Source organism: Ursus americanus, chromosome 36 (genome assembly GCF_024610735.1).
Source record: "Ursus americanus isolate L20-20 chromosome 36, mUrsAme1.1.p, whole genome shotgun sequence".
Classification (NCBI taxonomy): Eukaryota; Metazoa; Chordata; class Mammalia; order Carnivora; family Ursidae; genus Ursus; species Ursus americanus.
In genome coordinates this window covers 7180203-7206407 of record NC_142162.1, presented here as the reverse complement: position 1 = coordinate 7206407, position 26205 = coordinate 7180203, and the positions used below count along the sequence as shown (strand labels likewise).

The 26205-nt window shown below is 41.1% G+C and overlaps 1 protein-coding gene and 1 pseudogene across 1 annotated transcript in view; one reads left to right on the top strand and one right to left on the bottom strand.

The window, feature by feature from the left end:
- Positions 1-6986, bottom strand: part of TMOD2 (tropomodulin 2) — a 51969-nt gene extending 44983 nt beyond the window's left edge. The window contains exon 1 of the mRNA XM_045812143.2: positions 6849-6986. The gene's annotated coding sequence lies outside the window, so the exon portion shown is untranslated. The remainder of the gene's footprint in view (positions 1-6848) is intronic.
- The window catches only part of LOC148107032 (uncharacterized), a 28685-nt pseudogene continuing 3162 nt past the window's right edge, over positions 683-26205 (top strand).

Sequence of the window (26205 nt, the reverse complement as noted above, 5' to 3'; positions counted from 1 at the left end):
CACATTGCTTATGTCCCCAATCAGGTGTTCATCTTTTGCTCTCTCTCGTTACCTTTTCATGTTTGTTACATACATGGTTTTCTCTTCAGCTATACCAGGAACTCCCCGAGGACAGGGACAACGTTGTAATTCTTTATATTCCTAGGCTTCTCAAGCTCAGGTTTATATATTCATTCAACAAATATCTACTGAAAGCCCATTGTTTCCAGATACTGGTGGGACAATGGCAGTGACCAAAACAAATGATATCCTGTGCCCCAACCAAGCTTACAGGTTAGCAGGGCAAGTAGTTACAATAACATGTTAATACTGTGTAACAGTACTTGTTAAGACAAATTATATATGTTGCATAAATGAGGGGGTGTCAAAGCCAGAGGAGAAAAAAAAATATTGCATCCTCCTGGAGCACAGCTTTGACTTGAAGATTTGGGGGAGAGCCAGTTACTATTGTTTAATACAAAATACAGATACACTGTGGAGAAGAATGCAGGATTCACAGAGCTTTTAAGGTCAAAGTGCAGATTTCTGGCTCATGGCTGGCTGGGCTGCTTTAGCCCCCGCCTGGGCCCCATAAGGGTTCACATCTGTTCTCTCCTGTCGGTGATGCCACAGTGGAAAGTCTGCAAAGCACTGCAGCAGCCTCGCCTCCGGCAGAGTGTCTGTCCCATGGCAAGCACTCAACATGCAACAAGATACTGACGTGCATGAGGGAATGAAGCAAGTGCCCAGCAAGGCTTCCTGGAGTCCAGGTAGCACCGTACACCAAGTCAGTAAGGAGCGTGGAGAACAGGAGTAAGGACTGGAGCTGAAGGAAGAATGCTTGGGTCCTCCAATAATTCTTCTATTACCCAAAGACACAGGCTCTAGGAAGAAAAACAAGGGGCGTAGCTTTCTTTGCTTCTCTTTCCACTACCTTATTCGTATAACTGCGGTATGAAAGAGGAAAATCAGATACCATACCAAGTGCCCAGCCTTTGGCCCTGCCTCACACAAACACTTAGAACCAAAGCCAAAAAAAGCAGCCCTATTTATTAAATCCTGTCCAAACCACAGATTAATTTTTTGCAAAAGAATAAACAAAAAATACTCTTAAAAACCTAGTGGAAAGTTTTTTAAACAGGCAAAACAGTGCCATAAGTTATGTTGGAGGACATACACTTCTAGGAAAGCTACACAGGACTGCTCATGGAAAGAGCATACACCACACTGGGTGTGTGGAGGGGTGTTGCCTGGAGAAGGGGGGCTCGGGCTTCAACTATAGTGGTGATGACTTATTTCCAAGTAGGGGTAGAGAAATGAGAAGTTATTATTCTCTATTATAAATTGTCAATATTCCATAATAGTTTTAAAATAATAAATGAACCAAACTGCATAAGGGCCAAATCTACATTTTCTAAAATTAGTAAATTAGAAAAAAATCAACATATCATCATATCCTCCAACAAGACTTGAGTGGTTCCTATATATTTAATTCCTTTCTAGCTGTGGGCAAATACAAAAACATGTGCAAAACACATAGCCTGTGTTTTCAAATCTAGCTATTTGGGTTTTTTTTAATATAGATTTTATTTGAGAGAGAGAAAGTGCACATATCTACAAGCAGGGGGAGGGGCAGAGGGAGAGGGAGAAGATGCCCCACTGAGCAGGGAGCCAGACATGGGGCTCCATCCTAAGACCCTGGGATCATGACCTGAGCTAAAGGCAGACGCTTAGCTGACTGAACCACCCATGTGCCCTGGAATCTAGCCATTTGAAGACGGCCCAGTCATGTCTGTTTTTTCCTCTCTCTCTCTTTTTTTTAAACAACCAAATGGCTCCTGTCATATTCTGGGAAATACTTGCAGGGGATGAAGGACAGAGAATGGGGTGAGATAAGGAGGAATTTCAGGCAAAAAGTGTGACAGGGCAATTGAAGGGAACAAGCTGAAAGGGGAATGAGGAACAGATCTTACCAGACTGAAGAGTTTGTATCTCAGACTATTGCGCCTTAACTTCCCAAACTTACCACACAAAAGTTGCCATAGCTCAAATTTTGCTTGAAAACAGTCTCTTTTTAAAACAATGTGCCCTGGGACGCCTGGGTGGCTCAGCCGTTAAGCGTCTGCCTTCGGCCCAGGGTGTGATCCCAGGGTCCTGGGATCGAGCCCCCCATTGGGCTCCCTGCTCTGCTGGGAGCCTGCTTCTTCCTCTCCCCCCTGCCCCCGCTTGTGTTCCCTCTCTCACTGGCTGTCTCTCTGTCAAATAAATAAATAAAATCTTAAAAAAACAAAACAAAACAATGTGCCCACCACTGAACCACCCCCCTCCAGGTTCAGAAGACTTAAAGGAGGGGCCTTGGAGTCAACCAGCCCTGGGTGTGATCGTTACAGGTCTGTGTGTGAGTGAAACTTCTCCAAGCCTCTGTTCCTTCCTCTGTAAAACAGGCAAAGAACAGTATTTATCTCAGAAGGTGGGGGTGATGCTTAATGTGATGATGTGTGCCTAGTACACACACATACAAACCTTCAGTCAAAGCCATTTTTCTTTTGTTCTTGGTCTGGGAATAGTCTTTTATTTGGGGTATCTGCTCCCTCTGTTACCCTTGGCAGGATCTGTTGGGTATACCCAGGCGGTATCTTCTAAGAGCCCTGGCTCAGCGTTGCCAGGTGTCGTGAGCCACCAGGTGGAGGCTGGCCAAAGGAGGAGATAGGTTTCCACCTGGGCAGGAAGCAGCCAAGAAGCTTCCTGGCTGGAGCAGAAGCTCGTTAGCCTGGAAGTCTTAGACTCTGTCCAGACTGCTACCTGGTTTCTAATTCTCTTGGCTGGTCCTACTTCCTGCTGCTGCCTCATCCCTTTGTCTGGCCCTATTCTCTGTTTTCTGAGGAGTTCCTATTTCCCGACTTCCATCTCCTTGCCTTGCATGTGGGTATCTGTGTCTGTTGGTTCACCTTGCCTTCAGGAATTGATGGCTTCTCACTTCCTGACTAGCACTATGGGTTCTCTGCTTTCTGTCTTTTGATTCCCGTGCCCCCCTGGCTCCTGCCTGCTTTGACTCCCCGATCTGATCTCTCACTCTGGCATCTGTATTCCAGGCAGGTTTTGATCAATGTTTCGTTGTGCTGTCCTGGTACTATGTGCACCTTGACTCATGACTGCTTATGCAGTTGATATGCAAAATACTTAGCGAGTGGTATGGAATGGGCACTGCCCAGTCAGAGTGGTTGTCAGCTCCAAACAACAGGGATGGCTGTCCCTGCACATACTGGCGAAACAGTAGCCTAGCTTACTAGACTCTAGACCCCTCCAACCGCTCTGATGAGAGGCTTTGTAGAGCTGGTGCCTCAGATTTGCTCCTTACTCATCTCCAGGCTCGGCACAGCTGGCCTTGTGCCTTGTTTTATGAGCTCCTATTACCCATGATCCTAGAACTGACCTTCTCATTACCACTCTATCCAGAGGTCCATAGGGGAAACCTAATGACATACTTAAAGAGATGGGGTAGCACTGATGCTGAAACAGGAGGCAAAAAAAGCAGAAATATGTATATTCCAGGTATAGCAAAAGGCTCTCTCTTTTTTTAAAGAGATTTTATTTATTTATTTGACACAGAGAGAGAGACAGCCAGCAAGAGAGGGAACACAAGCAGGGGGAGTGGGAGAGGAAGAAGCAGGCTCATAGCGGAGCAGGGAGCCTGATGCAGGGCTCGATCCTAGGACCTTGGGATCAGGCCCTGAGCTGAAGGCAGACACTTAACGACTGAGCCACCCAGGTGCCCCTATAGCAAAAGTCTCTTTGCAGCAAAAGGCTCTGTATAAAATTGTGTTGTATCTTAAGAGTTGGTTTTGTTTTCCTGGCCTGGCAACAGAAAGTCTTTTCTGCACACGCCTTCTATGAACGTGTTTGAACCACTTATAGTCCATATGAAACCATTTGATTGTATGTGATTTACAAATAAAGAAAATGAGAGGAAACCCTATACCTTCGGTTACATCAAAAGGCTGGAAATGTTCTTTCCCCCAACACTCCCCTAACTCAAAATAGAGCCACTACCGGGAACTTCCCTCTAAACAGACATAAGTCTTGAATGGAGAAAGGAAAGGGACAGTGCTTTCAGGATGGGTCTTGAGTAGAGCTAGCATTTCAAAGGTATGGGAATTATTAATACTTTGAGGTTGGAGTAAGGGGAAGATGCAGTATCTTTTTTTCCCTCTCTTTCTTTCTTTTGTTTAAAGTAGGCCCCACACCTAATATGGTGCTCGAACTCACAACCCCAAGATCAAGAGATGCATGCTCTACCCACTGAGCCAGCCAGGCGCCCCAGGGGCTGCAGTATCTTAAGAATAAATGGTTGTGGGACTCCTGGGTGGCTCAGTTGGTTGAACATCTGCCTTTGGCTCAGGTCATGATCCCGGGGTCCTGGAATCGAGCCCCACGTCAGACTCCCTGCTTGGTGGGGAGCCTGCTTCTCCCTCTCTCCCTCTGCCTGCTGCTCCCCCTGCTTGTGCTCTCTCCCTCTCTCTCTGTTGGATAACTAAATAAAATCTTAAAAAAAAAAGAGAGAGAATAAATGATTGACAGTAGCCAAAACAAACCAAGAAAGGGAACTTGCCCTGAACCCACTCACACGTCCAACAGGATTTAAATCCTGGAAACTCGAAGCCACAGATTCACTGCAGCTGTGTGTCACTAACCAACCAGTTCTCCACAATCCTTTCTCTGTATTTACTCTTTAATTGCATTGCTCTGTCCCACTTTAATTTAAAAAGTCCACACTTACAGAAAAGGTAAAAGAACACTACAACAAGTACCTGGCTCTTAGATTCACCATCATTTTGCCACATTCCTGACCTTGCTCGCCCACCCTTAGACTGGTTGCCCCTGAACCAGCTGAAAGTTGCAGATATTATGACACGTCTCCTCAAATACCTGCACCTCGCACGAAGGACAGTGTCCTACATAAGCACAGTACCACTACGGCGCCTAAGAAAGTGAAAAGTAATTCCATATTATGTAATATGCAGTCCATGTTAAAATTTTTCCAGTTGTCTCCAAATCATCTTTTAGCGCTATTTTTAAAAAATCTGATCTAGGATCCAAAGTTCACACATCTCAAATGGTTGTTACATCACTTGAGTCTTTTAATCTACAAAACTCCCCACCCTCCCATACCCGACTTTCCAGTCTTTTTGGCAGGAACACTGCAGAGGCAAAGTCATGATCTTACTGCATCCCAACAGGAGACTCTTAATAGATGCTGGTAAGCTTGATCACTAGGCTGAGGTGATGACCTCCTCCTCTTTCCATTAAAAGGACCCATTTTCTCGAGGTTATCTCTGGTGAGATAATCCTACTCTCCAACAAACTCTCACTCAAATGTTTTGAACCCATGGATGATTCCTTGCCTGAATCAGTTATGGTAGGGTTTGCATAGCACTGGTTTTCTGGCTCTTGTATTCCTTTCATTGTGTATTATTCAAACAATGACCCATCAGTATCCATCCTCTTTCCTCAGTGCATATGCTCTCTGGTTACTTCTTGCTGGGGCTTTCCCCCATGTCCTTGCTGACCACATCAGCCCAGACCTGGGGAGCCCTTTGCTTCTCCCTTTACCTGCCCATCTCATGACTTCACCTTCAGCAAATTAAAAACAAAAACAAAGAAACACATGTTGCCTACCAATTTACAGCCCTGCAAAAATTAAAGTGGCCATAATACATATTTATTAGGTTAAACTGAAGAAAATACATAGAGAAAATCAGTTTTATTTTTTAAAAAATCAGATTGCCTACGCCCTGAAAAATCTTTCCTCCTCTCTAGGGTAAAGCCACTTGCTCTGTCACAATCAGGCTTCTTGTAATGGTGTTGAACAGAAGCAACCTCATCTCTTCAGTCTCCTGATAGGAGAATCTTGGAAGAACAGAGGTTTAGAAATGTAGCCCAAACGCCCCATTTTACATGGATAGAGAGACTCAGAGAGGTGAAGGGGCTCGCCCAGAGTCCCTCAGCTCCTTAATGGTAGAGCTAGGACAGAAACCTGATTTGAAAAATACCTCCTCTGATGTTCTTTATGTTCCCTTCCCAAGTGTCTTGTGATTCGGCTGTTTAATGGGCAAGATGAAGCCATAGCATTCACGGCCTCCTTCATTGCTAATCTGCATTTTGCCTGCATCACCTTCCCACCTTAAAACGCTTTAAGTAAAAATTCCCATTAGGAGCCTTTTGTTAATAATATTATTTTAAAATCCATCTTCATTTCTGCGGATCAACAGGGAAAATTTAGGAAGACTCAGAGAGCACATGCTACCATTACTTTAACCGGGAAAAAAATAAAGGTCTCTAGGACCTGCATCAGGCCGCTCCCTGAATGCCGCTTTCCCAGAGGCTGAAACGCCCTGCGGGTGACAGCTCCAGGCATCGTTAAGACGCCAGCCGAAATGCACCCTTACCCGTCGCCCGCTTTGACGATGCAGTGAGAGGCACCGGGCTCCAGGAGCTTGTCTAACGTTCACAGGATAGGGGAAAGCGGGGAACAAAGCCCAGCGTGGAAAAAACCAGCCCCGCAGCGCGAGGAAGGCAGGAGACCGCGCCCTCACTGCAGCGGCCCGGCGGGCTGCCGAGGCTGCGGAGCCGCAGTGCGGAGCGTGGGACCCACACCCCGGCGGGCACCTCCCGCCCGCGCCGCCCCGCACAGCCCGGCCGGCCGCGGAGGCTACAGGCGGCCCCGGCTCTGGGCGCCCGCCCGGCCGAGCGCGGACGCCGGGGAGCATCCTCCAGCCCGCTGGGAGGGCGCCGCCACCCCCGCGCCGCGGGCGGGGGTCTGCCAGACCGCGGCTCGCCTCGGCCGCCCCCGGCCCCCCGCGCGCGCTCACCCGTCAGTGCGCCCATCCCGGAGCCGGCGGTGCGGGCCGTCCGTTCGTCTGCCCCGAGGTAGCGGGGACCGCCGAGCAGGGGCGGCGCCGTGGCCGGGGTGAGCGCGGCGATCAACAGGAGGCTCCCGGCCGGGCGCGGCGCCGGGGCGCGCGGCGGCAGCGGAGCAGCCTGGGAAGCGTAGTTCGCGGTGGCGCGCCGCGGCCGCGCGGAGGAGGGACCCCCCGCCGGGTCCTCCCCTGCAGGTGTCCTCTCCCGGAATCTACGTCCCGACCCGTCACCGCTCTGCCGGCGACGAGGACCTCAGCCTTGGGAAAAGGCTGTGCAGGCTCTTTTGAGAAGCTCGGGGCTACGGATAGGGTGGGTCGCAAAGGTTTTTCCAGCCTGTGAGGAGCAGTTGGGTGAGTGAGCATCTTTACGCGGAAGCCTTAAAACCTAGTTTTTACTGGCTTTACTGGGGCCTGGGGCGGGGACGGGGGAAGGAGGAGTAGCTAGAGTAGATACCTGCAAGAAGGGAGGTAAGCAAGTGGGGTTTAGCGAGGCTTATTTAAAGTTTGGGGGTTAGGGTATTGAAGAGCTCATGCACACGCAGTGGCTTTTTATTAGATGTTAGACTGGACAACGCAGCCTATCCCGAGTCTTGGCATCCTCATCTGTAAAATAAGCTTAAAGCCTGAAGATACATTGTGAGGACTAAACCCATATTAGGTGCATATATGAAAGCACCTGTGTTGGGGCACTTAACACATCCGCAATAAAGGTTCCTTTCTTAGGAGTTGCAGGGGTGTTCCTGGGCACACTTCTTGCCTGGAAAGTCCTCCCTACACTAAGTTAAAAGTAGGTGAGCCTCATTAGGCTGGGTAGATAAACGTTAAAACCCACCTCGCTTGTTATTGTCAGCCATTTAGCCGGTTTATTTCATCCTGGAATGTACTGAAATGTCCTCTCTTCCAGCTTCTTTGAAAGCTACAAAGACAGAGAAAATATGATCTTGTCTCTGAAGCATGAAAGTGGGGTGGGTGATATAGGAGTAAAACCGAAATTACTAAAATACGTGGCATAATGGGATTATCTTCCAGAAGCTTCCTCTAATTAGATGTGCTCTCACTCCTGTTTGAACCCTTTTTGCATACTTCTAGTGCAACTCTTGTATTTATGTGGACAGTTTAAGTATGTTGAGTTTTGTAAGTAGCTACTATGCAGTATTTCACCTTTTGGTGAGATTTGCATCTTAGGGATGTGATGGAAGGAAAATAAACCAAAGTGATGGATGTAACATTGCTGGTGTAATCTGCCTGAAATAGTCAAAGGGTGATTGGAGGTGATACACCATCATAATCTGGCATGACCTGTGCAGTTATCATGTGGCAAAAATAAAAAACAAAAATGAGGAGGAAATTCCATATTTGAAAATAATAACACAATTTTACATTTGTGAAAATACTTTCCTATTCATGTTCTTACTTGATTTTGGCAACAATCTGTGAGATCCAGAGTAAGGCTTTGCCCCAGGTTTCTAAGAGGCACAGAGAGGTGATATGACTTCCTCAAGGTCCTCTAATTGATGATTAAGCCTATCTTCTCTCCTTCCAGCCTGCACGTTCTCAGCCTTCCCCAATGAGGCACTCTCAGCACTCTTTCCTTTGTATGTTTCAAAACAGGGCCATGCCTTCCCCAGAAGGTGGGCTGAATCAGAAAACAGTTAATTCTCTAAGGCTCTTGGAACTAGTCAGGTGAACAGTGGCACACAGGAGGTGCTGACTGAGAGACCGGTGTGATTTCCACTTTCAACGGTGGCAATGGATCGTACCCTGGACGTCCTCACCAGATTGATACAACTGATCTGGAAATAGTGAAATGAAATGGAGGTGTGACCAAACGCATGTAAATCACGTTCCCAAGTTTTCCTGTCATTTGTTATTCCAAATGTCCTGGGAGACATGGTATCTTTGACTTTTTTATGTTGTGCATTTATCACAAATCATAGCCTCTGTTAAATAAGAATGGGACTGCTTACGAATCAAGCCAGCAGTTTCCCCAGAGAAAGTTGATGGTAGGCATAAGCTGAAAGTAATAAAGCAATTTTATTCAGATTGGAAGAAAGAGTAGCAAAAGTTTGATATAGCAACAATACTCAGTGGTGTACCAATTTTCTCTTTGGTTTTCTTGTGGTTATGCCTGTGTGTGATGAAATGAATGGAGCGTTACTTCAGCTGAAGTCTATGAAAGGTAGCAAACATAGAAATTATTTCTTAAGTTAAAGTCATAGTTGGCAGCTAAAGCAAAGGTACAAGAGCTCTGTGACAATCCCAGAGCCGTGTGTGAGCTCTAGAAGGACGCTGACACCGAATGAAAGGAAGTAAGTTGTGAAAAAGAACTTCTAATCAAACCTCTGTCTGTACCATGAGGGCTAGAAGCTAGTAGATGTTAACGAAAGAGGCAGGAAGGTAGAACACTTAACCTTTCTATTTTTAATGTTAAAACTTAATGGAAAGATATGATCAGTTCTCAGTTGGTTTGGTTCTTTAACACCCATGTCTAAACCTTTTCAAGGGAGAGAAGGATGTCAGCCATGCCTAGGACTTGTCAGCTGAAACCCATCATCATTTCTGGAACATATCTTACAGGTTTAATTTTTCAACTTGCTTTTTCGAAAATGAAAATGGAAAATGGAAACAGTTCGAACTGGAAGGGACCTTACGTATAATCTTATCTAGTGTCTTGGTGCAGGCAAGGAAGCTGATAGGTCAACAGTAAATGTCTCTTGATAGAAAGTAAAAAATTCTGTGTGGCACTTATAATGAAGTATTTGCATTACTCACAATGGAGTATGTAGCATAGCTCATTAGAACGTGGAGCAGATGCTGTTGCTTGCCTACTCAACATCCATTCACCCCTCTTCCTCCCTCTTTACAGAAGCCTGTCTAGGTGTTCACCCGCTAGGGCAGGTGACCCTATTACCGTCTCAGAGGTACACTCCTAAACTATCATGGGCAAGGGGAATAAGATCCTCTTGACCGGCCAGTGGGAGGTTAGGGGTGGGCACGCAAGCCAGTTCTGTCAGTGAAACCTGAGGAGAGGTCTGCTGAAAGCCTTCTGGGTAAGATTTTCTTGCTCTTAAACGGAGACATACAGGGAAACATGCCGCCATCTCCACTGGATGTTGTTGCATCTGGCTGTGTTACCTGAAACCTGACCCTTAGGACAAAGCCAACACATCAATGATGGCAGAGTGAAGAGAATGAACCTGGGTCTGTGATGTTGTTAAGTCAGCAAATCAATCAGACCTGCTGCTGTCCCACTTCTGGATTTCTTTTTCTCTTTTTTCTTTTTTAAGATTATTTGAGAGAGAGAGCGTGCAAGCAGGGGGAGCGGCAGAGGGAGAGGGAGAAGCAGACTACCTGCTGAACAGGGAGCCAATTTGGGGCTCAATCCCAGGACCCCGGGGTCATGACTTGAGCCGAAGGCAGATGCTTAACCCACTGAGACACCCAGGCGCCCCTGGATTACTTGTTATAGGAGATAATACATATCCTTATTGCTAAGTCAATTTGAGACGTTTTCTGTTACTTGAACCTGAAAGCATCGTAGGTATTACATATGAAATGTACAAGAAGTTCTTTGGATGGACCGAAGGACTACTTCTCAGAGTTTGTAAAAAACAAACAACAGGGGCGCCTAGGTGGCGCAGTCGTTAAGCATCTGCCTTCGGCTCAGGGTGTGATCCCGGCGTCCTGGGATCGAGTCCCACATCGGGCTCCCCGGCTGGGAGCCTGCTTCTTCCTCTCCCACTCCCCCTGCTTGTGTTCCCTCTCTCGCTGGCTGTCTCTCTGTCACATAAATAAATTAAAAAAAAATTAAAAAAAAATCCAAACAACAACCACAGCCACAGGCAGAAGATGGGGATCTTATCATGTAATGGATGGAAGTATGGGTTGTAACATCAGACAGACCTGGGTTTGAACCCAGGTATTTACTGCCTCAGGGGTTGACTGTGACCAATTTTTTTGAACCTCTCTAAGCCTTATTTTCTTTATCTCCAGACTTGAGATAATAATTCTTACCACATGGGGCCGATACACAGATTAAATGGGATGATTTGTGTGAAGTACGCTACAAAGGATCTGGTGCCTAGTAAGCACTAGGACGTGGCAACTATGTTGATGAACTATGAATTAAGTCACATTTATAGTGTACTTGGCAGCAAGCATCTGAAAGTGAATAGTGATCGTGATCTGATAGCGATCTTGTTAAATGACATCACAGTAATGCAATCAGCAAAATGCAGAATGTGGGAAACTACACAATATTTCTCCGATAAATAAATTGTAAGAAAAATAAAAGGGGGAGAGAAATATGAGACAAATAATGAAATGCAATGTGTAGCAGATCTTGATTTAAACAAAGCAGCTACTTTAAAAAATCACATTTATGAGACAATTGAGGGACAACATGAGAACATAGGATATTTGGTTATATTAAGATATTTTGAATTTTTTTAGATGTGATAATGGTACCGTATTTTTTTTTTTAAAAAGAGTCTTTTTCTTTTAAAAAGATACAACTGAGTATTATTGAAAACACACTGACTATTTGAAGAAGAAATGATATCTGGGGTTTGCTTTTGAAAACAAGCCAGTGTTAGAGTGGTAGCTGGGTGGCAGCATCGAGGTATAGATGAAAAAAGATTGGTCACAAGTTGATAATGGTTGAAGCTGGGCATTGGACCATTATTAAACCATCCTCTGTACATTTTTCAAAACAGTTTCATTGAGATCTAGTTCATATATCATAAATTCACCCTTTTAAAGTATACAGTTGAATGGTTTTCAGTACATTCACAGAGTTACGTAACTATCACCCAATCTAACTTTAGAACACTTTCAAAATCCCAAAAAACAAACCCATACACATTGGCTCCCCCTTTCCCCCATACTGCCATACCCCGGTGACCACTAATCTATTTTGTCTTCTCTGGATTTGCTAGTTCTGGACCTTTTATGTAAATAGGATATATAATAGGCAGTGTTTTGTGACTGCCTTCTTTCGCTTAGCATAACGTTTTCATGGTGCATCCATGTTGCAGCATGTATCAGTACTTTCTTTCTTTCTTTTTTTTTTTTTAAGATTTTATTATTTGACAGAGACAGCCAGCGAGAGAGGGAACACACGCAGGGGGAGTGGGAGAGGAAGAAGCAGGCTCCCAGCAGAAGAGCCTGATGTGGGGCTGGATCCCATAACGCCGGGATCACGCCCTGAGCCGAAGGCAGACGCTTAACGGTTGCGCCACCCAGGCGCCCCAGTACTTTATTTCTTGCGGCCAAATAACGTTCCACTGTATGGATATGCTGCATTTTCTTTGTCAGTTGGTGGGCATCTGGTTGAGTGCACAGTTTCGTTATCACGGATAACGCTCCTCTGCATGTTTGTGTATATCTTGTACGGACATGTTTTCCTGTCTCTTGGGGTCGTACCTACACAGAGTAGTGGTAGGTCGTTATGGTAACTCTATGTTTAGCACTCTGAGGAACAGCCAAACTGTTTTCCAAAGTAGCTGAACCATTTTACCTTTTTACCAGAAATGTATGAGGGTTCCAATTTCTCCATATCTTTGCCATCACTTCTTAATGTCTTTTTTGTTTTTATTGTAGCCATCCTAGCGATTGGAAATGGGATCCCCTTGTGATTTTGATATGCGTTTCTCTAAAGGGTAATGATATTGAGCATTTTCTCATGTGCTTATTGGCCATTTTTATATCTTCTTTGAAGAGGTGTCTATTTAAATCCTTTGCCCAATTTTTTCAGGTAGTGATTTGACAATTCTGTACATGAAATGCTCATCACAAGGGTAGTTACCATCTGTCACCATACAACGGTATTACAGTGTTATTGACTATATTCCCTACGCTGTGCTTGTTGTCCCGGGACTTATTTATTTCATAAATAGTAGTTTGTACCTTGTAATCCCCTTTACATGTTTCACCTATCCCCCCACACCTCTCTCCTTGGCAAACATCAGTTTGTTCTCTGTATTTATGTCTGTTTCTGTTTTGTATTTTAGATTCCACATATAAGTGAAATCATACAGTATTTATGGCTTCCTTCTGAAATATTTCACTTGCCATACTACTCTCTAGGTAGGCAAGGTTTCATTCTTTTTTATGGCTGAGTAATATTCCATCGTGTATATACACCACATCTTCTTTATTCATTCACCTATTGATGGATACTTAAGATTGCTTCCATATCTTGGCTATTGTAAATATTGCTGCAATAAACATAGGGGTGCATTTTTTTTGAACTAGTGTTTTTGTTTCCTTCAAGTAAATACCTAGTAGTAAAATTGCTGTATTGTGTGGTGTTTCTATTTTTAATTTCTCGAGGAATCTCCATATACTGTTTTCCACAGTGGCTGCACTAATTTATATTCCCACCAACGGTGCACATGTTTTCCCTTTTCTCCACATCCTCACCAGCACTTGTTATTTCTTACCACATGGTTTTTTTTTTAAGATTTTATTTATTTGAGAGATGGTGAGAGGGAGCACAAGCAGGGGCTGGGAAAGGGAGCCTGGTGAGCCTGATGTGGGACTCAATCCCAGGACCCTGGGATCATGACCCGAGCCAAAGGCAGACACTTAACTGACTGAGCCACCCTGGTGCCCCTTTTCCTTGTCTTTTTGATGCTAGCCATTCTGACAGGTGTGAGGTGCTCCTTTTGGTTTTGATTTGCATTTCCCTGATGACTGGTGATGTTGAGCATGTTTTCATGTGTCTGTTGGTCATTTGTATGTCTTCTTTAGAAAAATGTCTCTTCAAGTCCTCTGCCCATATTTAGATCAGATTGGTTTTTTTTTTCTTCTTTTTGGTGTTGAGTTGTATAAGTTATTTCTATATTTTGGATACTAACCCCTTATTGGATATATCATTTACAAATATCTCCTCCCAATCAGTAAGTTGCTTTTTTGTTTTGTCGATGGTCTACTTTGTTGAACAAAACCCTTTTAGTGTGACGGTAGTCTCAATGGTGTATTTTTGCTTTTGTTTCCCTTGCCTAAGGAGACAGATCCAGAAAAATATCGCTAAGGCTGATGTCCAAGAGTTAATTGCCTATTTTTCTTTTAGGAGCTTTATAAGCTCAGGTCTTAAATATAGGTCTTTAATCCATTTTGAGTTTATTTTTGAGTTTATTTTTGAGTGTGATGTAAAAAAGTGGCCCAAGTTCGTTCTTTTTTTTTTTTTTTAAGATTTTATTTATTTATTCGACAGAGATAGAGACAGCCAGCGAGAGAGGGAACACAAGCAGGGGGAGTAGGAGAGGAAGAAGCAGGCTCATAGCGGAGGAGCCTGACGTGGGGATCACGCCGGGATCACGCCCTGAGCCGAAGGCAGACGCTTAACCGCTGTGCCACCCAGGCGCCCCCCAAGTTTGTTCTTTTGCATGTAGCTGTCCAGTTTTCCCAACACCATTTATTGAAGAGACTGTGTTTTCCGCTTTGCATTGCATATTCTTGCCTCCTTTGTCCTAGATTAGTTGACCATATAAATATGGGTTTATTTCTGGGTTCTCTATTCTGTTCCATTGATCCGAGTGTCTGTTTTTGTGCCAATACTACACTGTTTTGATTACAATAGCTTTGTAGTATAGCTTGAAATCTGGGAATGTAGATACCTCTAGCTTTGTCTTTCTCTAGATTGCTTTGGGTATTTGGGGTCTTTTGTGGTTCCGTACAAATTTTAGGATTCTTTGTTCTAGTCCTGTGAAAAATACTATTACAATCTGATAGAGATTACATTGAATTTGAGTAGTATAAACATTTTAACAATATTAATTCTTCCAACCCATGAGCATAACATATCTATTTATTTGTGCCATCTTCAGCTTCTTTCATCAAAATGTGTTATGGTTTTCAGAGTACAGATCTTTCACCTCTTGGTTAAATTTATTCCTAGTATTTTATTCTTTTTAATGTAATTGTAAATGGGATTATGGGATTATTTTCTTAATGTCTCTTTTTTTAAATTGTGCTTTCTTTTTATTATTGATCTATAAAAGTTTTTCTATATGTTCTGGTTATATCTCCTTTATCAGATGTGTGATTTGCATGTATTTTTTCCCATTCTGTGGATTGGTCTTTTTTTTTTACTTTCTTGATGGTCTCCTTTTATAAGCACCCTTTGTCAGTTTGAGGAGGTTCTGTCTATTCCTACTTTTTTTTGATATTTTTATCATGAAAGGGTGTTGGATTTCATCAAAGACTTTTTAATGTATCTATAAAGATGATCATATGGAGTTTCCCCCTTTTTTCTATTAATATGGTATATTACATTGATTTTCAGATGTTCAATGAACTCTTCACTCCTAGGATAAATCCCATCTGGTCATGGTGTATAATCCTTTTTACATGTTGATGGATTTGGATTGCTAGTATTTTGTGGAGAATTTTTGTCTCCATATTCATAAGAAATATTGGTCTGTAGCTTTCTTTTCTTTTGATGTCTTTGACTAGCTTTGGTATCAGAGTAATATTGATCTTATAGAATGATTTAGGAAGTGTTCCCTCTTCTTTTATTTTTTGGAAGTATTTGTGAAGAATTGGTATTAATTCTTTAAATGTTAGGTAGAATTAACTCATGAAGCCTTTTGGGCCTTGGCTTTTCTCTGTTGGAAATTTATGTTTTGTTTCTTTGTTTGTTTTTTTATGATTAACATATAATGCATTATTTGTTTCAGGAATACGGGTCTGTAATTCATCAGTCTTACGCAATACACAGTACTCACCACAACACATACCCTTCCCAATGTCCATCACCCAGCCATCCCATCCCTCCCACCCCCCCTACTCTGGCAACCCTCAGTTTGTTTCCTGAGATTAAGAGTTTCTTACAGTTTGTCTCCCTCTCTGATTTCATCTTGTTTTATTTTTTCCTCTCTTCCCCTGTGATCCTCTGCCTTGTTTCTCAAATTCTACAATCAGTGAGATCGTATGATAATTGTCTTTCCCTAATTGACTTATTTCACTTAGCATAACACCCTCTAGTTCCATCCATGTCATTGCAAATGTAAGATTTCCCTTTTTTGATGGCTGCATAATATTCCATTGTATATATATACACCACATCTTCTTTATCCATTCATCTGTCATTGAACATGTGGGCTCTTTCCATAGTTTGGCTATTGTGGACATTGCTGCTATAAACATTGGGGTGCAGGTGTCCCTTCGGATTACTCCATTTGTATCTTTGGGGTAAATACCCAGTAGTGCAATTGCTGGGTCATAGGGTAGCTCTATTTTCAACTTTTTGAGGAACCTCCATACTGTTTTCCAGAGTGGCTGCACCAACTTGCATTCCACCAACACTGTAGCAAGGTTTCCCTTTCTTCGCATCCTTGCCAACATCTGTTGTTTCCTGACTTGTAAATTTTAGCCATTCTGACTGTTGTGAGGTGGTATCTCATTGTGGTTTTGATTTGTGTTTCCCTGATGCCGAGTGATGTTGAGCACTTTTTCATGCGTCTGTTGGCCATTTGGATGTCTTCTTTGTGGAAATGTCTGTTCATGTCTTCTGCCCATTTCTTGATTGGATTATTTGTTCCTTGGGTGTTGAGTTTGATAAGTTCTTTATAGATTTTGGATACTAGCACTATATCTGATATGTCATTTGCAAATATCTTCTCCCATTCTGTCGGTTGTCTTTTGGTTTTGTTGACTGTTTTCCTTGCTGTGCAAAAGCTGTTTATCTTGATGAAGTCCCAATAGTTCATTTTTGCCCTTGCTTCCCTTGTCTTTGGTGATGTGTTGAGGAAGAAGTTGCTGCCGCCAAGGTCGAAGTTGTTGCTGCCTGTGTTTTCCTCAAGGGTTTTGATGGATTCCTGTCTCACATTTAGGTCTTTTATCCATTTTGAGTCTGTTTTTGTGTAAGGTGTAAGGAAATGATCAGTTTCATTCTTCTGCATGTTGGCTGTCCAATTTTTCCAACACCATTTGTTGAAGAGACTGTTTTTTTCCATTGGATATTCTTCCCTGCTTTGTTGAAGATTAGTTGACCATAGAGTTGAGGGTCCATTTCTGAGTTCTCTGTTCTGTTCCATTGACCTGTGTGTTTGTTTTTGTGCCAGGAAATTTATTTTTTTAAAAGATTATTTATTTATTTATTTATTTATTTATTTATTTATTTATTTATTTATCAGAGAGAGGAAGGGAGAGAGCACAATCGGGGGGAGATGTAGAGGGAGAGGGAGAAGCACACTCGCCATTGAGCAGGGAGCCCGATGCAGGATTTGATCCCAGGACCCTGGGATCATGAGCTGAACCAAAGACAGACACTTAACCAACTGAAACACCCAAGCATACTGTCTGTTGGAAATTTTAAAATGAATAATTCAGTCTCTTTGCTTTTTCTACATATATTCAGAATATATATTTCTTCTTGAGTCAGTTTCATTAGTTTATGCCTTTCTGGGAATTTATCCATTTCATCTAAGTTATCTAGTTTGTTGGCATATAATTCTCCATAATATTTATCATGCTTTTTATTTCTGTAAGGTCGATGGTGATGTCACCTCTTTTACTCCTAATTTTAGTATTTGAGTCTTTCTTCTTTTTTCCTTGGTCAGTCTAGCTAAGGTTTGTCAATTTTGTTGATCTTTTCAAAGAACCAACTTTTGGTTTTTTTCATTTTCTCTATTGTTTTTCTAGTCTTCATTTAATTTATTTCTGCTATTGTCTTTATTAGTTTTACCATGGCCCAGATGGTTTCACTCTGAATTCTACCAAGCATTTGAGAAAGAATTGATACCAGTTCTCTGTAATGTCTTCCAGAAAATAGAAGCATGATGAATACTTCCTAACTCGTTCTATTAGGCCAAACATCATGACATTAAGAGAAAGGAAAATTACAGGCCAATATCTTTCATGAAAATAGATGCAAAAATTTTCAACAAAATGTTAATAGATTGAATCCAACAATATACAATAAGAATTATGCATTACAACCAAGTGGGATTTTATTCCAGGTATGCAAGTCTGGTTCAACATTCAAAAAAATCATTTAATGTAATCCATTAAATCAACAGGCTAAGGAAAAATAATCATATAATCATATCAGTAGATATGGGAAAAGCATTTGGCAAAATACCACATTCATTCATGATAAAAAGCTCCCAGCAAACTAGGAATAGAGGGGAACTTCCTTAATATGATAAACAACAGCTATAAAAACTCTACAGATGACATCACACTTATTGATGAGAAGGGAGATACTTTCTCCCTAAGATCAGAAACTAGGCAAGGTTGTCTCCTCTTGCCATTTCTGTTCAACCTTGACTAGAAGTCGTAGTTAATGCAATAAGACAAGAAGGGTTGGGGGAAGGGTGTATACAGATTGGGAAAGAAAAAGTAAAACTGTCTTTGTTCATAGATGGTATAATTGTCTATGTAGAAAATCCCGAAGAATCATTGAAAACAAACAAACAAACCCTGGAACTACTAAGTGATTATAACAAGGTTGTAGATACAAAGTTAATATACAAAAATCAATTGGTTTCCTATAATTGGAAGTTGAAATTAAAAATGCAACACCATTTACATTAGTACCCCCTCCCCCCAAAAAAAGCAAAGAAAGAAAAAAATATTTAGGTATATATAATAACTATATGAGAGGAAACAATGAAACTCCAATGAAAGAAATCAAGGAAGATCTAAATAAATGGAGAGATAGTTCATGTTCATGGATAGGAAAACTCAATGTTAGGATGTCAGTTTTTCCCAACTTGATCTATAGATTCAGTGCAATCCCAATCAAAATCCCAGCAAGTTATTGTATAGATGTCAACAAACTGATTTCAAAATTTATATGGAAAAATAAAAGACAGAATAGCCAATACAATACCGATGAAGAACGAAGTGAAAGGACTTACACTACCTAACTTCAAGACTTACTATAAAGCTTCCGTAACCAAGACAATGTGGCATTGGTGAAAGACAAATAGATCAATGGAACAGAATAGAGACCCCGGAAATAGACTCACACAAAAATGACTAACTTATCTCTGACAAAAAAGCAAAGAAAAGTTGATGAAGAAAGGATAGTCTTTTCAGCAAATGGTGCTGGAACAACTGGATGCCCATGTGCAAACAAGTGTAAGTTCAGACTTTTTGCTGTTCACAAAAATTAACTCAGGATGGATCCTAGACCTAAATACAAAACACAAAACTACAAAACTTCTAGAAGATAACTTAGGAGAAAATCTAGGTGACTTTGAAATTGGCAAGGGCTTTTTAGACAACACCACCAGCAAATCCATGAAAGAAAAAATTGGTAAGTCGCACTTGATTAAAGTTGAAAACTTCTGCTCTGAGAAAGCCACGGCCTGGGGAAAAATATTTCTTGGCAACGATGTGGGGAAGTTGGAACCCCCACACATTACCAGTGGGAATGTAAAATGGTGCAAGAGCTATGGGAAATAGTTTGGTGGTTCCTTAAAAAGCTAAACAGAATTACCGTGTGACCCAGCAATTTCACTCAAGTATTTGTCCAAAGAAATTGAAAGCAAGAATTTGAACAGATACTTATATATCAATGTTCATTGTGGCATTATTTACAATAGCCAAAAGTTGGAAACAACCCAAGTGTTCATCAGTAGATGAATGGACAAACAAAATGTGATATATCTATACAATGGAATATTATTCAACCATAAAAATAAAGTTCTTTTAAAAAATGTTTTAACCGGTGATGGGTAGTAAGGAGGGCACGTATTGCATGGTGCACTGGGTGTTATACACAACCAATGAATCATCGAACCTTACATCGGAAACCGGGGATGTACTGTATGGTGACTAACATAATATAATAAAAAATCATTAAAATAAAAAAAAATAAAAATAAATAAATAAAAAATAAAAAATGTTTTAGTATCGAAATGTAGTTGACAATGTTATATTAGTTTCAGGTGTACAACATAGTGATTCAAGAATTCTATACTCAGTGTTCACTGTGAGAAGTGTAGTTACCATCTGTCACCCTACAACCTTATTACGATTTCCTTAGCTGTATTTCCTATGCCGTATTTTTCATCTCTGTGACTTGTTTACTTTATAACTGGAAATTTGTACTTCCTAATCCCCTTTACCTATTTACCCATCCCTCCACTCCCACCTTTCTAGCAACCACCAGTTCTCTATTTATGAGTTTGTTTCTATTTTTCTTTTAAAGATTTTATTTATTTATTTGACAGAGAGAGAGACAGCCAGCGAGAGAGGGAACACAAGCAGGGGGAGTGGGAGAGGAAGAAGCAGGCTCTCAGCAGAGGAGCCTGATGCGGGGCTGGATCCCAGAACGCCGGGATCACACACTGAGCCGAAGGCAGATGCTTAATGATAGAGCCACCCAGGTGCCCGTTTCTATTTTTTTTGTTTTGTTTTTAAGATCCCACATATAAGGGAAATTGTATGGTATTTGTCTTTCTTAGTCTGACTTATTTTACTTAACATAATACCCTCTAGGTTCATCAGAATGAGGTTCTGATACATGGTACAATATGGATGAACCTTGAGGACATTATGCTAAGTAAAATAAGCCGGAAACAAAAGGGCAAATATTTTAAGTTTCTACTTATGTGAGATATCTAGAATAGGCAAATTCATAGAGACAGAAAGTAGATTAGAGGTTACTAGGGCCGGGGGAGGCAGGAATGGGGAGTTATTGCTTAGCTGTTAAGTTTCTGTTTGAAGTGATGAAAAAGTTTTGGAAAAAAACCAGTGGTGATGGTTGCACAATATTGTGATGGTAATTAATGCTACTAAATTGTATATTTAAAGATGATTAAAGTGGGAGCACCTGGCTGGCTCAGTTTGTAGAGCATGCAACTCTTACCTCGGTGTCATGAGTTCAAACCCCACATTGGGTGTAGAGCTTACTTAAAAATAAAATCTTTGGAAAAATGGTGAAGTGGTTAATCTTGTTTTTATATATATTTTATCACAATTTAAAAAACTAGTGTAATATTAATATACAAAGAAACATTGAATCGTATACTTAAATGGATGAATTGTATGGCATGTCAACTTTTTTCTCAAAGAAGCTGTTCAAACTATGCAATTATAGAAGTACAGCACAATTTATTTATTCTGCTTTTGGTGAATAATTGATTGTTTCCAGTTTTTTGTTATTCCGAACAATGCTGCAACGGACATTCTCACACGTTTCCTGGTGTGTAGGTTCAAGGTTTTCAATAGGTCATGTGCAGTTTCTAGTACTGAAATTTCTGGTTTGTAAGAATGAGTGTGTATAGTTTTGCAAGATAATGCAGAGTGTTTTTCAAAGTAGTTGTACCAATTGTCCTTGTCCCAGTACTGCATAGAATTCCTATCTTCACCAATAACTGGTCTTGCCAAACTTAATGTTTTGCCAACCTGGTGAATGTAACCTGGTTACTTTTTGTGGCCTTAAGGTGAATTTTTCTGATTATTATTGAGGTTGAACATTTTTCATATTTTTATTCACCACTAGGATTTTTTTCTTCTATAAAATTCTCGTTTTGCCATTGGGCTATTTGCTTTTCTCTTTTTGTTATGTAGGAATTAGCTTTTCAAATATTCCAGATATTAATCTGTGGTTGGTTGTGCGCGTTACTAATAAAACATTCTTTGTTATCAGCTTTTGAATTCAGATAGCTGAGTTAAAATAATAAAGAAGACCTAGATTTCAGAATCTGGTTCCTGATTTTCATATAAAAGTTAGCTGGAGTTTGAATGATAAAGTATAATTCAAAGATTTCATTCAAGTGTTCTTGTTTCCTGGGATGCCTGTATCTTCTTCTGGTTTCTAATTTAATTTTTCTCTAAGGTATCTTTTTGTTAGCAAAAGTTCTTTTTTTTTTTTTAAAAGATTTTATTTATTTATTTGACAGAGAGAGAGACAGCCAGCGAGAGAGGGAACACAAAGCAGGCAGAGTGGGAGAGGAAGAAGCAGGCTCCCAGCGGAGCAGGGAGCCTGATGCAGGGCTCGATGCAGGGCTTGATCCCAGGACTCTGGGATCACGCCCTGAGCCGAAGGCAGATGCTCAACGACTGAGCCACCCAGGCGCCCCAGCAAAAGTTCTTAATTTTAAAGTTGTCGTGCTTACCAATCTTCTTTCTGAAGAATGCATTTTTGTCTCGGTAAAGAAGTATTTTCTTATCCTGGGATCATAAAGATATCTTTCTATATATTCTTCTGAAAGTTTAACGAGTTTTATCTTTCATTTTGAAGTCTGTAAATCCATTGGAAATTAGATTTTGTGTATGGTAGGAGATAGAGATCTACCATGTGGATGACCAGTTGTCCTGACATCATGTATTTCATACACCATTCCCCAGTGATCTGCAGTGCCCCCTGTGTCATGGATGAAATTCTCATACATTTGTGATTCTGGTTCTGGGTGCACTAGTAGTATTCATTAGTCTCCCAGCATGAATAACACCCTATCCTAAATATTATAGCTTCATAATAATTCTTGATATCTGGTAGGGCAGTTTCCCTTTCCCTATTCTTTTTTTTCCCCTAAAGATTTTATTTACTTATTTTTGTGCACATGGGGGGCGTGGTGCAGAGGGAGAAGCAGACTCCCCTCTGAGCAGCGAGGCCGATGCGGGACTGGATCCCAGGATCTGGGATCATGACCTGAGCAGAAGGCAGATGCTTAATCGAATGAGCCACCCAGGCGCCCTCCTCTTTCCTTATTCTTCAGAAGCATCTTGGCTGTCTATGGGTCTTTGCTCTTCCATATCAAGTTTAGAATTAGCCTGTCATGTTTCTTGCAAACCCATATTGGGATATTAATTGCTGCTGCATAAAATATACAGGTCAATTGGAAGAGTATTTACATTTTTTTATGATTTTGAATTTCTTTGTCTATAAACATGGCATAGTTTTTTTCATTTGTCTTGTATTTTAATAAAATTAAATTAAAATTTTTTTTCTTTATAAAGGTCTTGCTCATTTTTTCTTAGATTCATTTGTTGGTTCTATCTATTCTATCATATAATCTACTAATGTTTTAATAGTAAGTCACCCTTGAATTTCTAGGATAAAGTCATCTTGTTCATGATGGATTATCTTTTGTATGTACTGCTAGGTTTGTCTTCACAATATCTTAAGATTCTTATATCCATGTTTCTTTTCTTTTTTAAAGTTTTTATTTATTTGAGAGAGAGAGAGAGCAGGAGTGGAGGGGTATGCGATAGGCAGAGGGAGAGGGAGAAGTAGACCGCGCGCTGAGCAGAGAGCTGTACACACATCGTGGGCCTCAATCCCAGGACCCCGGGATCATGACCTGAGCCTAAGGCAGCCACTTAACCAATTGAGCCACCCAGGCGCCCTGTACTGATCTGGTTTCTTTTTTTTTTTTTTAAAGATATTATTTATTTATTTGACAGAGAGAGAGAGACAGCCAGTGAGAGAGGGAACACAAGCAGGGGGAGCGGGAGAGGAAGAAGCAGGCTGACAGCGGAGGAGCCTGATGTGGGGCTCGATCCCACAACGCCAGGATCACGCCCTGAGCCGAAGGCAGACACCCAACGACTGCGCCACCCAGATGCCCCTGATCTGGTTTCTTAATGGTTATTGGAACTATTCAGACTTTCTGTCTTCACATATTAATTTAGGCAAGGTATTTATGGTTCTAGCTTTCAGGTCCCTCTTGTTTTGATAAATAAGGCTGTCCCTTTTTTAAATTGCCAGCTTCATTATGAATTTCATTTTAAAACTTAATCTAAGTTGAAAATACTTGTAATAGGAGGACTTCATGTAAGTTTAGACCCTCTAGCTTGCTAGAACCAGAACTCCAATATGTGCTTCTCCAACTTTACTAGATATTGTTGCATAGCTCTTTAAAGTGGTTGCACCAATTTACATTGCCAGCACTGTCTGAGATTTCCTTTTGTTTGATAATCTCACTAGTACTTAGAATTGTCCAGTTGTTTAATTTTTGCCAGTCTCGTGCCTATGAAATTGTAGTTTTAAATTGAATTTCTCTGCTTATTGGTAGCATTGAGCATCGTCCCCTAGGTTTGTTGGCCATTTGAGTTTTATTTTCTGAAAAATTTGACCATTCTTCTAGTGTTTGTCTTTTTATAACTCATAGGCATCTTAATATATTCTGGATAGTAATATTTTGGCAGTTATATGTATTCAAATGTATTTTTTACATTTTATACCCTTCTATTTAAATTTTAAGGCACTTTTTATTTATTTTTATTTTTTTATTCATTATTTTTTTTAGCTTCCAGTGGATGTATTTGGATTCTTTTTTTTTTAATTTTAATGTTTTTTTTATTATATTATGTTAGTCACCATACAGTACATCCCTGGTTCCCGATGTAAAGTTTGATGATTCATTAGTTGCGTATAATACCCAGCGCACCATGCAATACGTGCCCTCCTTACTGCCCATCACCGGTCTATCCCATTCCCCCACCCCCCTCCCCTCTGAGGCCCTCAGTTTGTTTCTCAGAGTCCATAGTCTCTCATGCTTCATTCCCCCTTCTGATTACCCCCCCTTTCTTTATCCCTTTCTTCCCCTACTGATCTTCCTAGTTCTTATGTTCCATAGATGAGACAAATCATATGATAATTGTCTTTCTCTGCTTGACTTATTTCACTTAGCATTATCTCCTCCAGTGCTGTCCATGTTGCAGCAAATGTTGAGAATTCGTTCTTTCTGATAGCTGAGTAATATTCCATTGTATATATGGACCACAACTTCTTAATCCAGTCATCTGTTGAAGGGCATCTCGGTTCCTTCCATGCTTTGGCTATTGTGGACAATGCTGCTATGAACATTGGGGTGCATATGGCCCTTCTCTTCACTACGTCTGTATCTTTGGGGTAAATACCCAGTAGTGCAATGGCTGGGTCATAGGGTAGCTCAATTTTTAACTTTTTAAGGGACCTCCACACTGTTTTCCAGAGTGGCTGTACCAACTTGCATTCCCACCAATTAAGGCACTTTTTAAAACAAAGATTTATTTATTTTAGAGAGGGAGGGGAGGAGCAGAGGGAGAGAGAATCTTAAGCGAACTCTGCGCTGAGCGCGGGGCCCAACATGGGGCTCTATCTCATGATTCTGAGATCACGACCTGAACTGAAACCAAGAGTAGGACATTTAACCAACTGTGCCACCCAGGTGCCCCTAAGGTACACTTTAAGGCACAGAAATTTTTAATGTTGATATACAGAATTTACCAGTCTTTTTTTCTTTGTGGTTTGTAATTTGGTATTTTGCTTAAGAGATCTTTTGTTATCTGAAGGTTATAAAGATATTGTTCTAAAAGTGTTAAAGTTTGTTTTTCCCAACTATACCCTCAATCTGTAACTGATTTTGGTACATGGTATGATATAGAGATCTAACTTGATTTTTTTTTTCATATGATAACAGTGCCAACGGCATTTATTACCATAGCTTAACTTTCTCTGATATGTATGGGCCAGTTTCTGGGCTTCCTTTGTGGTCCCTTTGTTATATTTGTATATCCTGGCGGTATTACTGCTATGGTGTAGTTCTCATTGCTGCATCATAAGTCTTGATGGCTGTGAAGGTGGCTCATTCTTTTTTTGTTTATTTTTTATTTTTATAACATTTTTTTCCATTTAAAAAATTTATTTATTTATTTATTTATTTATTTATTTATTTATTTATTTCTTATGATATCTTAGTCACCATACAGTACATTATTAGCTTTTGATGTAGTGTTCCATGATTCATTGAGAGCAATCTGGCTGCGACATCTGTCACCCCCATTGATTGCCGGGGTTGATTCAGCTGATCTGGCTGGCTAGGCAGGTGTCCCCTTCCTCCCTCACCACTCCATGTGCGTCCCTCCTGCTTCCTCATTCTTCTTCAGGAAATGTCTTGCTCTTCTTAGCTCTCGATCGTATTTTAAGATAAGACTGTTATGTCCTTTGAAGACTCCTGCAGGGATCTTTTTCAAATTTCAATGAGTTTATATATTTGTCTGGGCAGGAAATTATATTTTCATTATTTTTCATCTTCCCATCCATAACCATGGTATATTTCTGCTTTTATTTGCATCTTCTTTTGTATCTTTTAGTAGGATTTTATAGTTTTTCCATGTAAAGCATGTTTTCCTTTTCTTTTTTTTTTAATTTAATTTAATTTTATTTTTTAGAAGATTTTACTTATTTATTCGACAGAGAGAGAGACAGCCAGCGAGAGAGGGAACACAAGCAGGGGGAGTGGGAGAGGAAGAAGCAGGCTCTCAGCGGAGGAGCCCGATGTGGGGCTCGATCCTGGAACGCCAGGATCACGCCCTGAGCCGAAGGCAGACACTTAACCACTGCGCTACCCAGGCGCCC